Genomic DNA, 23,701 nt, shown 5'->3' on the forward strand with positions numbered 1-23,701 from the left:
TACAGTATGTCCATACAAATAGGTATAATTAGCTTTTCCTACCTTATAATACAAAATATACAGAGGTCCTTAGCATTTTCTCACAAGTTACTAGCAAGAATAAACCCAACTGAAGTCCAGAAATGTTGTTCTCAGTCATCCCATAAATGCAATAGGAAATTAAGTGATTTGTACAAGTAGCACAGACTGGCTAGATTACAATAGTTTACTTTAGTTGGAAGAGACCTTCAAAGACTGTCTAGTCCAACTGCCTGACCACTTTCGGGCTAAAGAAATATTAAAGCATATTTTTGAAGATATTATCCAAATGCCTCTTGATAAATGTGAGGCATCAGTTACCTCTCTAGGAAGCCTGTTCATATGTTTGACCACCTTCACAGTAAAGAAATTTTTCCCGACATCCAGCTTGAACCTCCCCTAGCATCGGTTTGTGCTGTTCCAACACATGATGTCATCAGTTACGAAGGAGAGGAGACCAGCACCTCTCTCTGCTTCCCCACCTCAGGAAGTTGTAGAGAGCAATGACATCACTTTTCAGCCTTCTTTATTCAAGATGAGACAACCTAATCGGAGAGCAGAACTATACATAATATTAAAGGTGAGGCTTCAGCAACTCTAAATACAGCAGGATAATCACCTCTTTTGACCTGCCCATGGTGCTGTGTTTAATGCACCCCAAAATGTGGTTTGCCCTCTGGCTGCCAGGGCATGCTGCTGGCTCATGTTAAGCTGGCTGTCAACCAAGTTTCTTTCTGCTGAGCTTCTCTCCAGCCACTCATCTCCCAGTGCTTACCTGTGTCTGGCATTACTCCGTCCCAGGTGCAGAACCTGTCATTTGCCTTTGTTGAACTTCATGCCATTGATGATTGCCCAATGCTCTAATCTCACTATTTCCCTCCTAGAGGACTTTCATCCCTCCACAGAATCAAAAGCACCTCCCACCTCCATCAGCAAATTTCCACTCCTGCATCCAGATTATTGATAAAAATGTAGGCTGGCTCTAGAACTAAGTACAGCCAGGCGTAGACACATTCACTACAACTCTTTGAGCTCTACCATTGAGCCAGTTCACCACCCAGTGTAACATGTCCCTGTTTATCTCACAGTTTTTCCAGAGGGATGCTGTGAAGGACAGTATAAAAGGACTTACTAAAATCCGTAAAGATTATGTCTGCTGCCTTCCCTTCATCCACCAAGCAGATGACCTTATCATAGCAGCAGATCAAATTACTAAGGCAGGATTTTTCCTTGATGAACCCATGTTGACTATGACTGATAATAGCTTTGCTCTTTAACAGACTTTCAGGATGCCCAAGGATAATCTCCATAACTTTTCCAGAGACTGAGGTTAGACTGTAGAATCATAGAATCATACAATATCCTGAGTTGGAAGGGACCCTTAAGGATCATCAAGTCCAACTCTTGACACCGCACAGGTCTACCCAAAAGTTCAGACCATGTGACTAAGTGCACAGTCCAATCTCTTCTTAAATTCAGACAGGCTCAGTGCAGTGACCACTTCCCTGGGGAGCCTGTTCCAGTGTGCAACCACCCTCTCTGTGAAGAACCCCCTCCTGATGTCAAGCCTAAATTTCCCCTGCCTCAGCTTAACCCCGTTCCCACGGGTCCCGTCACTGGACTGTAGCCTCCTGTTAGGTCTGTAGCCTCCTGGTTTTTTTTCCTCATGTCCTTTTTGTAGATGGGTATAACGTTGGCTAGCTTCCAGTCAGTAGGGACCTCTCTAGACTACCACTACCTTTGTTAAGATTGATGAGAGGGTTCCTGCTCTAACATCCATTAATTCATTCAGCACTCTGAGGTGAATCCCATCAGGTCCCATGGACTTATGAACATTGAGCTGTTACTTTACAATTTCAGTGACCACAGATGGAAAGTCACTGCTTCCCAAGTCTTAATCCACCAACTCTGGGGACTAGGAAGCCCAAAATGTGTTGTTACTGTTAAGTACTAAGGCAAAAAAGTCATTAAATGCCTCTGCCTTTTCCCCATCCTTACTTGTTAGATAACTATCCACTCCAACTAGCAGTTCAGTATTTTCCTTTGAATTCCTTTTGCTGCTGACATATTTGGAAAAAGCCTTTTTTGTTGTCTGACTAATGTGAAGTCAAATTGAATGTAAGCTCAAGATGAGCTTTGGGTTTTCTTGTTTTCTCCGTGTGTTTTTTTTTGTTTGTTTGTTTTGTTTTGTTTTTTAATCTCCTTATTATCTTCTGGAGTCAAAAACATATAAAACACTTACTGAAGTTGAGGCATGCAGACCACACAAGACCACAAAGTAGGAAGGCCATTACCTTAAGGAAAACTTGTTTGGTTGCTCACAGGCTGTTTCCTTCATACAGTGAAGGAAAATGAAAGACTTACTTTTGAAAAATAATAATAACAGTAATAATAATAATAATCTCTTTTTGATTTGTCTGAAAGTTGTGCTTTATGAATTAGATCTGTGACTTGATATCACTGTTAGTGTAGTTCTCTTCCAGTGTTCACATTACTACATGTACTGTTTCTAATTATCAACATGTTGAGAATTTTCACACCCATTACAAGACTTAAATGTTACTCATGCATTCCTTCTGTGCACAGTCTAAGATGCATCAATTTCAGACTCAGGACTATAAAACATGCCAACATATGTACCAAGTATATTAGTCTGTCAGGCCAATATTTTTATATATTCTGCTGTGCAATTGCATGTTCTGTTTTATTCTATTGTAGCAAAGTATAAACAAATGTATTTTTGTTAATTAACTAGCAAAGCTCATATTATGCACCAGATTTTTTATTTTTATTTTTTTAAGGAAAAAATTAGGAAGTCTTTTTTCATATTTGTGACAGACTTTGGTTTGTTCTGTGCTTATTCTTCCCCCACATTTATCTCCTGAAAAATTTCAGACAAGGTTTAAATCATCATCTTGTGAGAATGAAGATGACAACTCTGTAGAATTGGTGCCTGTGTTAGGGAATACAGATACGAAATATGTAGCCTATAAAAATCTGTCTTTCCTATTATACACTTTTATATATATAATATATATGTGTATATATAAAAGTGTATAATATAAGTGTATATATGAGAAAAAGAAAAAAAAAAAAAAAAAAAAAAAAAAAAGAAAGGGACTTCTCCAATTCCATGTACCTGAACTGCCCATTGGTAAAGTCTTTTATCTTATTTTATTAAATTTAAGAACCGTTTGCATACATACATGTACAGAGGTTTGACTAACATAAAAGGTACAGTGTTCACTTCTTTTAGACTTTTCTTAAAGTTGGGAAGAGTTGATCTGTCTTCTGTTTAAACAGCTTCTCATTTGAGTTTACATCTATATGTAAATATAATATATGTAAATGTATGTATATATGGCCATAAGTTAAAAGCAGGAAAGAAGAAAGGCACAGTTCACCTGTCCAAACGAAAAGCAGTAAATCTGCAAAATTCTCCTTGTGCTTAGTCCTTCATAGAGGAGGTCTTCCATATCAGTCCTTCTGTACTGCATGTATGTGTGGTGGTTTTACCGTGCTGGGCAGCTAAACCCCACAACTGCTCTCTCACTCCCCCTCCTTTAGATGAGGAGGGGAAGAAGTAAAGCAAAGAACAACTCACGGGTTGAGATAAGGATAATTTAATTAAAGGGAAATAATTATAATAATTAAATAAAGACTACCATGAACTAAACAATTTAACTAAGGGGAAATAAAAAGGGAAAGGGGAAAAGGGAGGGGAAAAGGGAAAATAAAAAAAGAAGGGAGGAAAACAAACAAACAAAATAAATGAAAGCTATATGGAAGTGCAGAGGAAAGAAATTACTCTCTACTTCCCACAAGTGAGCGATGATTGACCACGTCCTTGAAGCAAGGCCTCAACGCACGCAGCCGGTGTTGAGAGGAGGACCGACGTCTTCTCAACGAGAGCCCACCCCTCCCCTCTTCTTCCTGTTTCCACCTTTTATTGCTGAGTGTGACATCACATGGTATGGAATATCCCTTTGATTGGTTTAGGTCAGCTGCCCTGGTGATGTTTCTCTCCTCACTTTTTACCCATCCCCTAGGAGGGTTAGGGAGAGGCCCAATGCTGTGCCACTGCTGCTCAGCAGTAGACACAACACTGGTGTGATAACACTGCTGTTCCAGCTACAAGTACAGAGTACGGCACTGTATGGGCTGCTGCCGGGAAAGTTAACATTCCAGCCAGACCCAGTACAGTATGGAAGATAGTAAACCACTGCAATGAGCATGGTTGATTCTATCAAATATAAAGGAATGTGTACTGGTGTGTTTGAATTCATATAATTAATTATATCTATTCATGAGAATCTTTTTAGTAACTCACTTAATATCAAACTGGTTGTTATTTACTTGCAAGATTTCAGGAAAATAGTTTCCTACATAGCCACATTGCTGTATATACTATACAGCAGCAATAATCAGGAATATGGCATATAGTAACTTCACTTCTAGCTGTGCTTTGTAATGATCAAAGTTACTCTCATAAAGTCTCCTGCAGTAGCAGCCCAACTTAAAATGGCAAGACTTTCCCCTCATACATTGTAGTTATATTAATAACACCTATCACTCATTACAATACTATAAGGGAAGAAGACTCACTCCCTCAGAGTAGGAGGGAGTGTTTTGATGGTGGTTTTTTGTTTGTTTGTTTATATGCATTATGTCTTCAAAATTAGTTTCAATAAGTGCAATGCTATATATACCAATTATTCCTTGTAAAAAAATTGCATGGATGGAATAATGAAAGGCTCTGGATTTATGCATTTTCCTTGACAGAGGAAAGATTAGTAATGGGCTTTAATGACTAAAACATGAGTAGTAAATGGTAAGCTGCCTCTTGATTTTGGGATATCCTTGTGTGTATATTGACTATAATTTTATTGGAGCATAATGAAGTGAACAAGAGATGAACGATCTGCTAAGATAGCATGATATGGGGCAACATACAAAAAAAAAAAAAAATCCTAACAAATTACCTGTAACTTCTACTGGTTTCCCACATTTCTTTCCTTGCTAATAACAGCAAACAGAAGAATTATGACCTAATTTATTCATACTGATCATCTTCCTCATGAGACCTTAGAGTGATTTCTGTGGACTACAATTCAAGAGGAATGTTCATTACTGTCATGTACTCAGATCTGGCATTATATGATCCCTGGAATGTAAAAGCAGGGCAGCAGGGAGCAGGGAAGAGATTTCCTTATGTATACAATCATTATGAGAAGAATATAAAATACATCATACTCTAGGAATATCTGCAATTGAAAATTTTGGTAGTTGATGAAAAAATGAAAATAAAAATAATTTTAGGGTGGGTGAAAATGTTTTTAAGGTGCTAAATAAATCATAAATTTCATTTTATTTCAGGAAAAAAATGATTATAAGGATAGCATGCCATGACAATTTGTAAATGCTTGAATGAGTGTTTATAAACTTTAATCTAGAGAAAAAAAAAAATGCTTCAGAAAGAATGAATAAGCTGAATATCTGAACTGATAACCCAATCATGTCCTTTGGGGGAATTTTGCTCACTATAATCCCATTTTAATGCCAAAACACACCCCCATCCCAAAGGCTACCTGCCTCCAAGCTGCAACCACCCCTCACTGAGCATGATCTCTGAATTTCTCTGAGTCTTTGCCTTCAAACAAATGCAAGAAAAATTTATAACACAATGTATGTATACACAAATGTATAACACATGTATGACTGGAGTCCCTCAAGCTCCACCTAAAAGTAAGAAAGTAGTAAATGACCCAAGAGAAAGAAAACATGGGAAGACACCACTTCAGACCATTTGGAAGGATTTTGCTGACTTCTGGGATCAGTCAACAGGCTAAGCCTCTCTCCTCTCCACCCCCTATTGGGTGAGATTTGAATGTTTGGTTATACCAAGTGCTTCCTCGGGAAAGCTAACATTCTCTGTTGGGGTTGTTTCATAAGTTAGCACATGTGTAGTTGGTTGTGTTAGTCATATTCTTGGTATTTGCTCATGCTTTGCAGACAGTGTATTTGTCACCATCAATTTAAAGAACTTTTTACTCCTGTTATTTCCATAAACTATACCAGACTGAAAGTGTATTGTGCTATTTGTGAATCTATGATTGAGATTAATGCGACTGGATTTATAGTGCTGATTGCGTTATTTGAGCATCCATTGTCATGATAATTCAATATATATTGAATGTGGCCAGACTTTTGTGACATCACTCAGAATCTAAGCCCAGCCACTCCCAGCCCCTCAGATATCTGAGGACAAGCTGGAATGCAAGGGGGTTTAAGCCCTGCCAAACTTCCTTATCTTTTAATGAAACAGGTGAAAACTAAAAGAATTCATGTTCTTTAGGCTAGACTAATTCATGTACCTTAGGCCAGACTAATGGTCCTTTCTGATGTTAAGTTGTATATATATATGAATCCAACATTATTTGATTTAAATACCATCCAAATGCCATAAACTGTAAATTCATGCCTAAAATACACTCACTGAAGTATCTTTTTGAATGTCTCACCTTAACACCCCTCCACCACCACGACCACCATCAAAACAAAACAAAACAAAAAATGTATTTAGTTGCAAATTGATTTCAGGTTATATACCATCACATAAAAAAAATTAAAAAAAAAATCATTATGGATTATTTTTATTGCATAACTGACAATAAATTACAGATATAGATAATAATGAGTAAACAGTGCAATCTGAGACAATATAATAAGGTTATTTAATCTCATTTGTCACACAGGATCATTTTTTATTATTGCAAAATAACCATGTTCAAGAACTTACTAAAACATTAGAATTATTTGGTGTACTTAAGAAATCTTGGTAAACAGAAAATTTAATTCAAAAATTATGTCAACCATACTGCATCTTCAGTTAAATCACTGAGATCTTTAGAATGAAGTGATGACAATTTTCGAGTGACAGAATGTAATTTTTTATCTTTAAAAGCAGAAATTAATTTAAATCATGCAAAACTGATTTATTTTTTTATAATATTGTAGTGGGTTTATGTGGCAAGGTTTTGGTAGCAGGGAGCCATAGGGGTGGTTTCTGTGAGAAAGATCTAGAAGCTGCCCCATGTTTGGGAAGGGCCCCATTGTTTTCCAGAGCTGAGCCAATAAGCGATGTTGTTTTGCGCCTCTGTGAGAGCATATTTAAGACAGGGAAAAAAATGCTGCGACTCACAGCAGCTGGGAGAGTGAAGGGAGTGAGGAACGGCACCAAGGTCAGTGTAGAAGGAGGGGGAGAGGTGCTCCAGGCGCCGGAGCAGAAGTCCCCTGAGGCCTGTGGTGAGGACCATGGTGAAGCAGGATGTCCCCCTGCAGCCCATGGAGTACCACAGTGGAACAGGGTTCCATGCTGCAGCCCGTGGAGGAGACCATGGTGGAGCAGGTGGCCCTGCACCGATGGAGGCTGCAGCCTGTGGAAGACCCCTGCCGGAGCAGATTCCGGGCCGGACCTGTAGCCCGTGGAGAGGAGCCCACGCAGGAGCAGGTGACCTGGCAGGAGCTGCTGCCCGTGGGGGAGCCAGGTTGGAGCAGTTTTCTCCTGAGGGATGGACCCCATGGTACGGACCCATATCTGGAGCAGTTCTGGAAGAGCTGCTGCCTGTGGGAAGCCCACGCTGGATCAGTTCATCAAGGACTGTATCCCGTGGGTGGGACCCCACAGCACAGGGGACGAGAGTGACCGAGAAGGAGTGGCAGAGAAGAAGTGCTGTAGACTGACCATAACCCCCATTCCCCCGTTTCCCCTGAGCCGCTCGGGGGGAGGAGGTGGAAGAGGGTGGATGGGGGGAAGGTGCTTTTGGTTTCTTTCATTTGTTTCTCACTTCTCTAGCTTGTTAGTAATGAGCAATAAATCTTACTATCTGTCTTCTTATGCTGAGTCTGTTTTGCCCATTACAATAATTATTGCGTGATTTTCTCATCCTTATCTCAATCCTTGGGCCCTTTTCACATATTTTCTCCCCATTCCTCTTTGAGGAGGGGGAGTGAGAGAGCGGCTGTGGTGGAGCTCGGCTGCCCACTCGAGCGGAACCACGACAAATATAAATAGCATAACTTTCAGCAAAACTTTAAATTATAAGGACATTGATTTTTTTTTTCAATATTAGCTATAACTTAAGCAATTCATTAATTATTCAGTGATATGAAAACTCAGTTTAATATAAAGTTTGATGTCATTTTCCAGGGCTATTTATTTATTTCTTTAAAAAAAATGACAAAAAAAGCTATGAAATATCTAGGAATTATTATTGTATTTAATAATTTATAATGTTGCAGTTAGAGATGGAAGAACAAGGCTGGATATAATAAAAGCTTTCATTGTTTCATATGGTTTAAGGCACGAAGGTTCAATAGATCATCTAAACTGACCTCTTATACATCACCTGAGATAAATCCCCAGTGAATCCTAGCTCAATTGTATACAAACTGTGTGCTCAACCTACTCTCATTTTTTGGGTCTTTAGTTATGTAATTATTTCCAATTATCTAAATTTATTTTTATTTTTTTTTCTTTTTTTCTGTCTCTAGAACTTCTGTCTCTGTTCCAACTGGAGGTGATGCAGTGTGAAGATGAAGATATTTTTATTTTTTTTTTTCTGAGTAGCATCTCATGTTTTAAGAAGACTGGAATATAAAATTTGTTTCCAATGCTGGGTCGGGCCACTGTGGAATCTTATTATAAACACTATTCCAGTCAATAGTGTTTATAATAGTCAATAGATCTTATACTATGTTTCATCTGTTCTGAATTGTAGAGACAATGGGATTACACTGCCATTCCTGTGATGCTACAGCAGAAAGTGTATACATTCCTTCACATTTACAGTAGATCCTCTTTTCTTGTGGTATTTTTGCATTAGACTGGGCCATTAGTTGGATCTTAATATCCTTATCATATTTCACCCATTGCAAATAAACTTTTCCTGACCAACTTTATAACCTCTTTTTGTTCAGCATTCAAGCCTCCAGCTTGTTTTAAGGTCCTAAAAAGTAGACAATAAAGTTTTTGGATTTCATTTCTGGATGTGTACAGATGATAAATAAGTTTGATAACCTTTGGTAATAAAAAAAAAGACAATAATGAAATCAGAATAAATGTAGAGAAAATTGTCTGCCAGAACAGTTTTGTGTGTTTACAAAACTTCTTTGATGTCCAACTTAACTGAACAAAATTGCATTTCTCTTGTTTTGTCTGTGTCATAGATAATAAGGTGTCTGTTACTGATGCTGTTGATAGTGTATTGATAATATTATGACATACATAAACGATTGTAGATGAAAAAAATACAAAAATATGAACACAGCTCTAATAAAAAAATACCATCTTCAACTTCTGAAAACTTTCTATTTTTATTTATTTATTCATTTATTTATTTAAGAATGTGTTCTTTAAATAATTGTAGTGTGAGTAAATATAGTCATGATTTATCAAAATTAGTAGTATATCTTGCAATTCAACTTGTCATATGGTGCAGGAGTCAAGAAAATAAGGAAGCCATCATTTAGGTATTTAAGACTAAATTCTGATTTTGGCTTAAGCATCTGAATTTAAGTGACTTCTTTATACAGGAGCATTGTTAGATAAATGCAGTGGCTTAATGTATTGAAAACCATAGGGAATAAAGAATAACATGAAATTTGATGACCATGCAGGCAGAACATTTTTCTGAAAAATAAATAAATAAAATAGTTAATAGTTGGTTTAACATATCATGAAGTATCACATGAATGCAAGTCTGAACTGAAGTGTTAGATTGGAAGAACTTGCCTTAAAGAAATTAATAACAAACAAACAAGCAAACAAACAAACAATTGCATCAAGAAAATCATGTTGATTCTCATTCACTGATGGTGAGTATGTTAGACTCAGTTATTTAAAATGTGTAATTTTAAACGTAATTTATGTATCTAGGAATGTTGTCATTATGTACTGTAGACATTGGACTTGGATTGGAAAAATCTGTCAGATTTGTCTCCTAAACTTCTATATAAACCATCTCAGGAAAGTCAGAATAGGATCTCTTTTTACCCTTTAGATTACGTTCTGGAGTATTTCTCTTTCCATTGACTGTACAGAAAATTTTAATGCCTGAAATAAGTGGAATGATTACAACTGGAAAAGTTAAATTATTGCTGTGATTAGATCTTCATCAATGGTGAAAATGGTCAGAATTAGTCATACATCATAGAATCATATCATACAATCATATTATAGAATGGCTTGGATTGGAAGGGACCTAAAAGATCATCTAGTCCCAATCCCTCTGCCAGGGATACCATCTACTAGGTCAGGTTGTTCAGGACCTTACCTAACCTGACCTTGAACACCTCCAGGGATGGGGCATCCACAGCCTCTCTGGGCAACCTCTTCCAGTGACTCACTACCCTCTGAGTGAAAAATTTCCTCCTAGTCTCTAATCTAAATCTCCCCTCTTTTAGTTCAAAACCATTCCCCCTTGCCCTAGTATTATCTGACTGAGCAAAGAGTCAAGCTCCATCTTTTTTATAAGTCCCCTTTAAGTGCTGAAAAGCCTCAATGAAGTCACCACGGAGCCTTCTCTTCCATAGGCTGCACGTGCCCAACTCTCTCAGCCTTTCTTCATGGGAGAGGTGCTCCAGCCCCTTGATCGTCTTTCTGGCCCTCCTCTGGACCCATTCGAAGAGATCCACATCCTGCTTGTGCTGGGGGCTTCAGACCTTCCAAGCCTCATAAGGGCAGAGTAGAGGGGGACAATCACCTCTCTTGACTTGGTGGCCACTCCTCTTTTGATGCAGCTCAGTGGGCCACATGGGCTGCAAGTGCTCACTGCTGTCTCAGGTCTAGCCTTTTGTCCACCAGAATGACAATTCCTCTGCAGGGTTGCTGTCCATGAGCCATAGGTTCAGGTTAGGAAGGACCTTCAAGATCATCTGGTTCAACCATGACACTACTACCAATGTCACACACTAAACCATGTCCCTAAGCACCACACACAACCTTTCTTTGAAAACCCCCAGGGTCAGTGATGCCATCACTTCCCTGGGCAACCTGTTCCAATGCCTGGCTACTCTTTCTGAGAAGAAATGTCTCCTAATTTAAAAACATAACAACCCTGTTGCAACTTGAGGCCATTCCATCTAGCCCTATCACTGTGAGAAGAGGCCAACCCCCAGCTCTCCACACCTTTCTTTCAGCTAGTTATAGATAGCAATAAGGTCTTCTCTGAGCCTCCTCTTCTCCTGACTAAACAGCCCCAGCTCCCTCAGCTGCTCCTCATAAGCCCTGTGTTTCGGGCCCTTCACCAGATTTGTAGCCCTTGTCTGGACGTGTTGCAGGGCCTCAGTGTCTTTCTTGTAGTGAGGGGCCCCAAACTGAACACAGTTCTTGAGGTGCGGCCTCACCAAAGCAGAGTACAGGGGAATGATTGCCTCCATGGTCCTGCTGGCTTCATTATTCCTGATACAAGCCAGGATGCCATTGGCCTTCTTGGCCACCCGGGCACACTGACAGTTCATGTTCAGGCGAGCATCAATCAGAACCCCCAGGTCCTTTTCTTCTGCACAGCTTTTGAGCCACTGTGCCCCAAGCCTGTAGCGCTGCATGGTGTTATTGTGGCCAAAGTGCAGGACCTGGCACTTAGCCATGTTGAACCTCATCCTATTGGCCTCTTGTGACCGGTCACCAGATGTATTTCACTCCATTCACCACTACTGTCTGGGCTTGTCCATCCAGGTAGTTTTTAACCCAGCAAAGAGTGTACCTGTCCAAGCCATAGGCTTCCAGCTTCTCCAGGAGAATGCTAGAATGCTATGGGAGGCCGTGTCAAGTCTTGCTGGAGTCTAGGTAGACTATGCCAACAGGCTTTCCCTCATCCACCAGGTGGGTTACCTGGTCATAGAAGCTGATGAGGTTGGTCAGGCAAGACTAACATGCTGACTGGACCTGTTCCCTTGGTTGTCCAGATGTCTGATTGCATTCAAGATGACCTGTTCTATCACCTTTCCTGGCGCCGAGGTCAGGTTGACAGGCCTGTAGTTCTCCCAGTCTGTACTTATGTGTGGGATTGCCCTGAAACAGATGTAACACCTTGCAATATGACTTGTTGAACCTCATTAGGTTCATGTGGCCCCAATTCTCAAGCTTTATTCAGGTCCCTTTGGATGGCATCCATTCCTTCTATTGTGTCAACCACACCACTCAGCTTGGTGTCATCTGCAAACTTGCTGAGGGTGCACTTGATCCCACTGTCTATGTGGCTGATAAATATATTAAACAGTATCAGTCTGATGACAAACCATTGAAGTACAACACTTGTCACATAGGGCCATTGACTTACAATATCTGGGTGTGACCTTCAAGCTAACTTCTTATCCACTGAATGGTCTGTCCATCAAATCCATATACCTCCAATTTGGAGACCAGGATGTCATGTGGGATCGTGTCAAAGTCCTTACAGAAGTCCAGGTAGATAACATCAGTTGGTCTTCCCTTGTCAACTGATGTAGTCACTCCATTGTAGAAAGCCACCATAGATATACAGGCAAGATTTACCCTTGGTGAAGCCGTACTGGCTGTTTTGTATCATCTCTTTGTCTTGCATGTGTCTTGACATTGACCTGGGTCCTCCTTTCTAACTTTCTAACTTTTTAAAAATTGGGGGTGATATTTCCCTTTTTCCAGTCACCAGAGACTTTGCCTGACTGCCAGGACTTTCCAAATATGATGGAGAGAGGCTTGGCAACCACTTCAGCCAATACTTTTAGGACCCTGGGGTGCATGTCATCAGTCCCCATAGACTTAAACATGTTTAGTTTCATCAGGTGGTCTTGAACCTGCTCTTCACTTACAGTGGGTGGAAAACATCCTTAAAGAGTCTCCATCTATATTCAGCTCCTTTGTCCCTAAGGATGGTGTCCCAGGGGATCTCATCTACTAGGTCTTTAAAAAACTTGAAGCTCATTCTTTGGAAGCTCGGGGTCCTAACCTTGTTTTTTGCCAGGCCTGTATACCTCAAGATCACGAACTCAACCAGGGCACGGTAACTGCAGCCCAGACTGCCTCCAATCTTGACCTCTTTAATGAACTCTTCTGCATTGGTGAGCACCAGGTCAAGTAATGATTCCCCTCTGTTTTGTTTGCCTAATACCTGGACCAAGAAGTTATCCTCATTGTACTCTAGGAATCTCCTGGATTGCTTACAGCCTGCTGTGTAGTTTTGCCAGAAGATATCCAGGCCAGGTGGTTCAAGTCCCCCACCAGGATGAGAGTGTATGAGCTTATATACCTTCTCAATTAGGAAAACTTGAGGGAGATTTTAAAAGTGATGATCTTCAAAGTGATTGCACACTGTTCAGAAGAAAGAATGTATTAATTCATTATTTAGATTGGATGAGCTTAGTTGTTTTGAGAGTTTGAATTTTTAATGGACTTGAACAAAATTAAAATTGAAATAAAGATTTTTAGGAAATCTTAAAATGGTTTATTATAGAGATGTGTTACTGGTGACTGTCAACATATCCAAGGAAATTTCCTGCTATCATTTATTACCTTTAATTTTAGAAAACCCAAAGTTTTACAAAGTTTGCAAGCAATAATTCAAGGCATACAGGTACACTTACTGTGCCAACATTCTTCCTACTTCAGTGTCGGCTTAACAACTGATCCTCAAGCTAGAAACCTATACAATAAAGTCAGAGTCTAAAAAATAATAGCATACATTAGGTTCTTGATTTTAATTTCTAGTGTAATATACCAGAAACATAAAAAAGGTAACATCCTTATTTCTTCAGTCTGAGATTCCTGAAGATTTTGAAGGACAGTTGACATCTTTAAATGTCCAAGTCTACTTGTGATCTGAAACTTCACATATGAATTATAATACTGTATTTTCTATTATATGTTTCCTTAGAATTTATGCATTAAACTTCTCATCAGAAAAAGTGATATCTATCCATTCAGTTTATGTGTTGAAGCCTGAGAAGGTTGAATGAACCCCAGGACAGAAAAAAACTTGGTCCCTTATGACAAACCCAAAGTGCTTGCTGATCCTGCCTCTCTCTGTCTTTTAGATAAAATGGGTGAAATTCTGTACTTCTCTAAAGAGTGTTGATTGGAGTGTCACTATTTGTTCTTCTCTGGTAGTTAGACAATGCACAGAAGTGTATGGATCTGTAAGTGCCTCAGCAGTAATATTAATTTCTCTTCAGCCTGTGAGTGATGAGCTGTTGTTTTTAACTATGGAGTTCCAGGTTTGGCCCCTGTCAAGGACACAAGGTTGGCTTGCCTTCTTGGCTTGGAAATGTTGCTGCCAACACTCAGGCACTTTCAGAAGCAGATGCATAATACAGTGACAGAGACATTGCTTTTTCCTCCGCAGGAAGCACCTTATAAAATATAAAAACATAATTCCTTGTAGGAATTATTCACTTAGCAGAAGTGCCAGAGGACTGAATTCTGACCCTTAGGGGTAGAGCTCACCTTAGAATCACTTAGGAAAATAAGAATAAATTAAGATGAGAAATGTTTATGTAATAACCTGATTGCAAAACGTACTTATGGACACGTTTACTATCTACATAATAGTTATAGTGACGATATTTAGCAGTTCTACTTGGTGACAACTGCCTTTTTAAGAATTTGGCATCGTATAATATGGTAATGAAGATGATAGAGCTGTGTGTTGGAGATGTTGCTTGTTTGTGTGGGAAGTGGAAGACTGTGCTTATGTAAGCTTCAAAAGGTCAGAACTTGATTTAATAAACTTACCTTCCCAGAAAACAAGCTTTCTTCTTGAATGTGTAATATTGTTAGAGAGCTGCATGTCTAGAGACATTGCTGATAAGTTTGTGAGACCTCTGGCTGCATTCAATGTTGTCCTTAATAGTTTGCAGTATGTCAAGGTTTTGGTAGTGGGGCGTACCTGAGTTTGAATAAACCTGTATCCTTAAGATAGTATTGTCTGATCTGTAGGCTTTAGATCATTTCTGCCTTATGTAGCACCACTTAAGTAGGTACAAACCTCGTATTTCCATGTATTCCACCTGCTTTTATGCTCCACTGTAGCATATCATTTTATTACCGATCTAGTAGTGCTCTTGTTGGTTGGCTATAAGAATATCCTGTAATCTCTACTCCATTGCTGTTAGTATTCTCTTCTCCTTACCTGTTAGTATTGTAGTGTCACTGATATACGTCTTAGCTCCTCAGCATCTCTTCCAGATTTGTTACACAGTAATTTTTCAGCCTACACTGGCTCCCTGCCCACACAAAACATCCTGTTCAGGGTGTTCCCTATGTTTTTCTCACATCATGATGCATCTGAGGCAAGGTGCTTGTCGTCCATTGGAATACATTAATCTCAAATCCTTGAGTGATCAATAAAACGTAAAGAATTTTCTGATATAAAGTTCACCTGTGATGTTGTCTGATAAAAGAAAACACCTGTCTTCTTGCTCATTGGACTGTGACCACTCAGCTTCTGTAGCTCCCTGGGAGCTATTGCTGAGGTAAAAGACATAAACACAACACCATACTGCAAACATCATCTGTAGGCCTACTTGACATGAGCGTTAAGTTTACCAGTATAAAGACTAATTTAGAGGGATGTGACACTACCAAAAGAGATCTGTTTTTCTGCACTCCAGGTAACCTCTGTGGGATCAAAGGGCAGTACTTTTTACAAAAAAATTATAATAACCTAACCAAGGAAGTCATTCTAGGACATCTTCACAACACATAGTGATGGTTTGATTTTCTAGGAGAGTAGTCAGCAGAGACAAACTGATATATCTCAGCATCTAGGTATTAATCAGATTTAAATGAAAACGTTAGTCATCATGCCCATGTGCATTGTTACCTTACATTCTTTCTTATTATTCTCATTTTCTTCCAGACCAGCAACCAAGATGATGACTTTCTGAACCTATGACAAAAAATTCAGAAGGAGCTGAAAACAAGGGCATGGGGAGGCTCCAGTATGTATCTACTGTGTGTTTAAGTGTCAGTGGATTTGCCCATGTGATGTGTCACATTCTGCTTATTCAGAGTCCTCCTTCAAACAGACATAAACATATGAAATGTCAATTATTTTTATGGAGCCAAAATACCTCCATCACAGATTAGGCCGCCCTGGAAGGCCATAAACACTAGCCTGGATCTCAGCTTCCTCTGTCAGTACATACATTCATTTACAGTTCTAGGATAGTTTGAGGAAGCCATGCACTTAAAATGGTTCTCTCCTCAGCTTGACCCATCATCAACTGCTGCTTTTAACTAATTTATGAGGCTTCTCACATCCCACGTCCTAGGTATGGAGCAAGGAGAATGAACTGAGAGGTAGAGGAGGTACTGAGATGAAGAAGAGGTACTATGTATCAAGCTCTCCACAGTGCAAATTTTAACTAAGCCTATTATCATAATTCTGAACTGGAGATGAATTGTAAAGAGATCAGGGGACGCTCGTGCATATGGTTAAATAGGTAGATATATTCCTGGAGTAATTATTGTAACTATAGACAGGTCCAGGGACTGTTTGTGAATACTATGCATAAGACTGAATTTGTTAAAAGTAAGTATGATCAGATATGAGCAGGGAAGAGATCAGAGTTTCATATGGCAGAACCAGAGGTTTGGAAAGTCTTCAAAGGAAGGTATATGACCATGGTGAATATTTTATTGTGTAATATAAATAAGAATAACAGATAGTGAATTCAATAAAGTGATCCTGGATTGAGTAGCCCCACAAATTTTAATTGTCTATTAGGCTGGCTGAGGCATGAGTTCTGGTCCCAGCAAGCTGTATCTAATTACATAGAAATTAATTCATTGTTACGTAAAATATCACACAAAGAACTGGGCAAAAGCTAGCTGCTGAGACATTCTGACAGCTACCACATAATTTCAACAGAGATAGTATTGCTGTTCTCCCAGAAGACCAGTGAGCTCTACTAGGTTTGTTTATCATTTTAGTATGATGTTAAAATGAGGTATTTAAGTAAGAAACGGGAAATAAAGAATCTTTAGGCTTATAAATTAGCTTTACTTGGATACATTTTTATTGAGTAAAGTAAATACCTTCACCAAATTTCAAAGGCTAGGTTCAAACAGTGGATGGTATTCAAGATTAAAAGTATACCTATGAATTTTTTAGACTAAGAACTGTTAACTGTCATAAGATACTGCCTGCTTTCTTGTAATAATCAATTAAAACATTGAATAGTATAATCTCAATAGCACTAAGGAAATTGTATTTAATCAAAGGGTATTTTTTATACTATGTGTTCCTTTGGTGAATAGAAGACAGAACCAGAGAGTAAGAATGGTAAAAAATAAACTGTTTAGATAGACTGAAAAGAATTGGAGGAAAAAGTGACCTCTTGGTCACTTTTTGGTTATAAGTGAGGCCTGCGCATCCAAGAAAATTGGAGGTGGAACTTAATCACTCGGTCAAGAAAATTTTAGCAAAATCTAACTGAGATTGTGAAAATAAAATGAAAAATAGAATTTGTTTTAGGTTGTAAAGTATTATTATTGATAAGGAATTCTGTAGCATAAAATGACAAGAAAACATTATATAGCTTGAATGATGTGTTGGAAAGATTTCATATCACTTTATCAGATTGAAAAAAAAAAAGGGGGGGGTATGATTAAATTAGTTTTAACTGAAAAGTGTAAAGTGAATATATTATATGAATATAAATATGAATGTATTTAAATGCACTCCTAACATACAAAAAGACAGACATAAAATATGAAATCAGGTTTTCTATATTCTAAATAGATTTTATTTGTGTTTTGGACATGTGAGGAGAAAAGGACTATTTGACATTTTTTAATAAGCATATGTAATTTTCTTTCAGAATGCAAATAACGTGAAACTGGAAAAAATGTGAGAATAAGGGAAAGACTTCTGCAAAATTTGAAATCATTTGGCAATATTTTGAACTAATCATATGAATCCTGAGGTCAAGTATGGGCTCATGTCTCTTAATATGTCAGTTCACTCATGTAAAGTGTGAAATTCTGAACACTTTCATTAGGCACTATATCTATCAATTTTCCAAATAAATATGATACTTTAATGGTAAACTCTTCATAATTTACCAAGCAGCTTCATAAAGTGACTTGAACAAGTTTACCTTAAATTGTCTTGAATCATTTCTCAAGCCATCAAATCAGTTCACTAGTATTGTGGTCCAACAGAGTCAAAAGAGACTGACATTTAGCTGACTGAAAGACACAAGGAGAAGTAGCTGAAAGTGGAGGAGATGTACTGGTTCATGGCAAGTATCATTAGACTGTGTCTTTCTACTCATATTGCCTGTTCACACTGCAGTATTCCCTATAAAGGGAACTTAAAGGGAAACATGACCAGCAAAAGACTTGGAGTAAAACAACTGTATGGATTCAGATTAAAATTTATTGTGATCCAGCTATGATGGATCATAAGATTCATCATGCTTATATTCATGTTTATAAAAGACATTTCCCTCTTCTACATGGCTGTATGGCCATGTAGAATAAGTTCAGTATTTATCCCAACAGACAGAAACAGTAATAATGGAGCTACAGAGTAAACAACAAATATAGATTATTTTGGGGGAAGGTCAGAAAAAAAAAAAAAAAAAGAAAAAAAAAGTCAAGAATCTTTGTAAAAGATATATTTATATATAGCAGGACTTTTGATGTTTAACCTCACATGCTAGACCACAAATATTTCCATGGAGGGCACAAAACAGGTAAAAGATGTATTTAAACAAGAAACATTTCTCTAAATAAAAAGTGATGATACAGGTAATTTTTAAGTAGCCTGGAGGATGAAGGTAATGGATATTTGTGAGTCAATAAACTTTTGGAACCTGTTAAAAGTCCTTGAGAATCAATTTAGGCTTTGGATGGACTATGAGATCACGTGGTTACACAAATGGCTTAATTTGCTTCTGCCACAATGAGTATTAGGTCTTGCTGAGAGAAACACTGTCAATAAAAAGAGAGATATTAAAATCATAGAATCATAGAATATCCCTAGTTGGAAGGGACCCATAAGGATCATCAAGTCCAACTCCTGGCACTGCACAGGTCTACCCAAAAGTTTAGACCAAGTGACTAAGTGCACAGTCCAATCACTTTTTAAATTCAGACAGGCTTGCTGCAGTGACTACTTCACTGGGGAACCTGTCCTGGTGTGCGACCACCCTCTCAGTGAAGAACTTCTTCCTGATGTCTAGCCTAAACTTCCCCTGCCTCAGCTTAAAACCATACTGTGGGTCCTATCACTAGTCATTATAGAGAATAGGTCACCTGCCTCTCCACTCCTCCTCATGAGGAAGTTGTAGACTGCAAAGACTCAGCCCCCTCACCCAGGCTGAACAGGCCCAGTGCCCTCAGCTGCTCCACATATGTCTTCCCCTCTAGGCCCTTCACCATCTTCGTCGCCCTCCTCTGGACACTCTCCAACAGTAAAGAACGTCCTTTTTGTACTGTGGTGCCCAGAACTGCACACAGTACTAGAGGTGAGGCTGTACCAGTGCAGAGTAGAGAAGGACAATCACCTCCCTCGATCAACTAGCAATGCCATGCTTGATGCATCCCAGGATATGGTTGGACTTCCTGGCTGCCAGGGCATATTCATATTCAACTTACTGTCAACCACAACCCCCAGATTCCTCTCTGTGGGGCTGCTCTCCAGCATCTTGTCGCCCAGTCTGTACATAAAGCCAAGGTTGCCCCCAGGTGGAGGACCCGGCACTTGCTTTTTGTTAAACTTCATGTGGCTGGTGATTGCCCAGCTCTCTGATCTGTCCAGATCTCTCTGCAAGGCCTTTTCACCCTCATCTGTGTCCACAACTCCTCCAAGTCTGGTGTCATCGGCAAACTTATTCAAAACACCTTCTAGTTCTGCCTCCAAATCATTTATAAAAACACTGAAGAGGACTGGCCCTAAAATGGAGCCCAGTGACCTTGAGGGACCGCAGTAGTGACCATCTGCCAGCCAGATGTGGCCTCATTTACCTCAACTCTTTGAGCCCTACCCGTCAGCCAGTAGCTCACCCATCATATGATGTTTTTGTTAAGTTGTATGCTGGATATTTTGTCCAGTAGGATCCTATGGGAAACTGTGTCAAAAGCTTTGCTGAAGTCCAAAAAGATCACATCCGCTGGTTTCCCTTGATTGACTAGTAATCATTCAACACTGTAAATCAGTTTTTGACTAACAAGACACACAAACAAAAAAAATCTGAAAAATCTGTTTATTATAAAACTTACATAATATAAGCAAATTTTAAAATATCTGTATTTGGTGAAGATTGTTCTCTGGAATATTTTCTGTTTGGAAAAATATAAGTTGCAGCAGTGAGAAACTATTTTTTCTTTTTACTATTATTCATTTTGTTCTCATTACAAATATGAAGAAAATAATGGCAATGAAATACTTCATAGCCTAAGAATTTGTCTTGTCTTATGCTAGATGTCAGAATCTTGGTTGGGCATCCTAGGATTCCCTTGTAGGGAGTGGACAGAAATACAAATTTTGGGGGTGATTTTATCACATAGTTTAGATATTTACTATAGGGATAAGACATATAGCAGCCTGGAAGTGCCATTCTGCCCATTTACAGGACAACCCAGACACAGATGATTATAGTCTCAGATTGTGTATTTGTTGAATCCCAGTTCTTCAGTCTCCCATGCTGATGTCAATCCCTCGAACACTTCTTCAGCTCCTATATTTTAATGATATTTCTGCCAGTACAGTGTATCTGAGTAGTGCAGAACCAGATGATCAGATGCTTTCTGATAATGATGAGATTTTCCTTTTTTTTTTTTTTTTTTTTTCCCCTAGTAAATTGTTGAGTAATTTTCCAGTAAAAGCTAAATGCCTAATTTTAGATATAGAACAATTTAAAAGCTATTGTGTGAAGCTGTGAATGAAAATAAATGCAGTAGCATAAGGAGAGTACCCATACTGTACTTTATATGGCTGCTGTCTGGGAATGCTGAAGGGTTCCAGTTCAAAATATAAAACATAAAGCGGCAAATTCAAAGAAAAAAATAATAAAAAATGGAAAATTCTTTCAATAGCTTTCAGTTTTCTTGTCACTATAAAATCTTATAGATTTTGTGAAACTATAAACTTTGAAACAGAGGCTACCAGCAATAGTAATTTTAGATGTGCTTGAGAAGAAGTAATTAATATAAATGAGGAATATACACATGTATATGCATATATATGTATGTATAGTGAGAGGGAGACTTGGGATGTGCAGAAGACTAGAACCAGTCTAGTACAGAAATAAAGTATTTGATTTATTTAATAATAATAAAATAAATCAAATAATAAAATAAATTGAACCTCTAGGGAGCATAACTTGAGCTAGTAGAAGTAAACTAAGTGTTTAAATAAAGACTTACTAACGTGTCCCAAAGCAAAACATGACTTTGGATTGCCTACAAGTATAAAACTTAAACTGCATCCTGGAACAATGCTAATGGGCTGAATATGAATATTCAAGCAGTATAAAAAAAATGTCAACTGTAAGAAAAAAGAACTTGAATCCTAGCTGAAAAAGTATCAGTTATTGAACGAATGTAGAGAGAAGTGTGTTTTGTTGGTTTTTGTTGTTGTTGTTATTTGTTTGGTTGGTTTTGGTTGGTTTGTTGGTGTGTTTGTTTGCTTGCTTTTTTTTACACATGAAGTAGTCTCTCTCTGAAATATCTAATATGAAGGAAAATACTAAAACCACAAGAATTATATAGGTCAGAAGTTCTTCATGTCAAAGGCTGGTTCATCTTATGTTTGCACAATGCCTTGACTAACAGTCACATACCTTTGTGCACAAATATTAGCAATTGATTTCTTTACAGTTTATATGCATATACATATGTGCGTAATCATGAGAGAGAGAGAAAGAGAGAGAGAGAGACAGACAGGAAGGAAGGAAGGGAGGAAGGGAGGGAGGGAGGGAGGGAGGGAGGGAGGGAGGGAGGGAGGGAGGAAGGAAGGAAGGAAGGAAGGAAGGAAGGAAGGAAGGAAGGAAGGAAGGAAGGAAGGAAGGAAGGAAGGAAGGAAGGAAGGAAGGAAGGAAGGAAGGAAGGAAGGAAGGAAGGAAGGAAGGAAGGAAAGCTAAATAAATAGCTTAATTAATATATTGGACAATTTATATAAGTTTCCAGGCTTTATTACCTCCTTACTTACTCATAGTTTCTGAAGGATATAGCATACTCTTTTATTCAAACAGAGTTTCTGCACAATATAACAAAGCATTTGTGGTGAGATAAATACCTCAAAGGTTTGGAGACTGGGAATAGATTCAAAGTATTCAGATTGTGTTGTTCTGTACAATTGGTTGGAAACCTCATGAGAACAATGTCCTTACATGAGATTTCTGGTATTTTCTTCTCTGAGTCAGATCATAAATACTGCAAGAGCAATTTTTTTCAGTATTTCTGCACTTCTGTTCTTACATGGAAATAAGAAGCATGGAGGTGCATGCAAATGAATAATAATGGAGATAAAGTGTTAATGAAACATTTTAGAAAGTTTTAAAAATCTTTTTTTTTTTTTTTAAGATTCAATGACTTTTTTTTTCTTAGTGCAGCTTTCTCATTGAAAATAATGCAGTCTCATTTTTTATTCACTTATATTGCTGTAGATCACTAATACTCCATCTATATGTGCATGCAGTTTATTAAGGTTTTAATTATATATATATATATGTATATTTCTTTTTGGTTTGTGATCCTCTCTTCTTGCCTTTCAGAATGGTTCTATTCAACAGCTTTTGATCTGCCAGGAGCTTAAGGACTGAGTTGCCAGTGATGCTGTTTGCCAGCAGCAAAGGGAGCTTGGATATGGCATGACTTTAACTCCTGACCATGGAGACTGATAGGCCATAAGATATTAAGCTCCCGCCAATTTCTATTTTCTCGTTCAAAGATTGCTAACCTCATCTCCCCAGGGTCTGCAACTCCTGCCAGCCTTTAAACCAGCAGGAGTAATATCTGTCTCTAATTTGTAATTACTAGGGCTCTATCACAATGAGCTGGATCAGGCATTGTTGGTGTTTGCCTTTATTTAATTAGTGAGTCTATGCATTTCTAGTGGTGAGAGTAGAACTGGGTGGAAATGCAACCTCATTGCTATAAAGCTATTTTTCCATTCCCCTTTACATGTGTCTTTCTGTGGCTATATACATAATATACAGCAGATCATTATCAGTAGCGTTAATAACATTCAATGCTGTGCATATTTTTCAACAAAATTTGTATTGTGAAAGAAACAAGGATAGCACCTTGTAGAATTGAAACAGAGTCTGCTTCTGAATTTTTACCTCTTCTCTGTGCCTACTCCCTATTATTAATGTATATTATTACTTCAAGTATGTCAGAAAAAGAGACAAACAGTCAGAGGCAGAAATTTCTCCCTAATTCACTCTGCCTAGCCAGCAAAATGTAGCACAAAATTATTCAGGGGAAAAATACAATTTTCTGTCATCTCTGCCATACACTGATAACAAAGCTACAGGCTAATATGTTTTGATATTTTTGTCACTCGTTTATCATGTGACCTTTCATGCTATCATTAATACAGCTGAGGGACAGAACAGATACACTGAAATAAGGGTGTGGAGAAGTCAGATTGCTTCTCTAACAACTAACGGTCAGTCACAGCAATTTATG

Source organism: Anas acuta, chromosome 2 (genome assembly GCF_963932015.1).
Source record: "Anas acuta chromosome 2, bAnaAcu1.1, whole genome shotgun sequence".
Taxonomy (NCBI): domain Eukaryota; kingdom Metazoa; phylum Chordata; class Aves; order Anseriformes; family Anatidae; genus Anas; species Anas acuta.